Raw genomic sequence first — 236 nt, 5'->3', positions numbered from 1 at the left:
ATCATCATCATCATCATCAGCAGCAGCAGCAGCAGCAGCAGCAGGAGCAGCAGCAGCAGCAGCAGCAGCACCTGTGTGATACCTTGGCCCTGAATACAGCTAAGAAGTGTGCTGCGCATGCATGCAGCCCCGTTGCTGCATTTTGTTTATTTTTTTGTGTTTCTAGGAAATCCGTAGATAAATTAAAACCCCACACAGCGCAGCGGTCCCCAAAGACACCAGAACGCGGCAGCAGC

General features: G+C 51.7%; 1 protein-coding gene across 1 annotated transcript in view; it reads right to left on the bottom strand.

Moving 5' to 3' along the window:
* The window catches only part of EMH_0047680 (uncharacterized protein), a gene marked incomplete at both ends in the record, with an annotated part of 2,945 nt that overhangs the window by 1,776 nt on the left and 933 nt on the right, over positions 1-236 (bottom strand). The gene's annotated exons all lie outside the window — the stretch shown is intronic.

Source organism: Eimeria mitis, genomic scaffold (genome assembly GCF_000499745.2).
Source record: "Eimeria mitis Houghton genomic scaffold, Emh_scaff2037, whole genome shotgun sequence".
Classification (NCBI taxonomy): domain Eukaryota; phylum Apicomplexa; class Conoidasida; order Eucoccidiorida; family Eimeriidae; genus Eimeria; species Eimeria mitis.
Note: the sequence above shows the minus strand (reverse complement) of the source record. Positions and strands in the feature narration are given on the sequence as shown.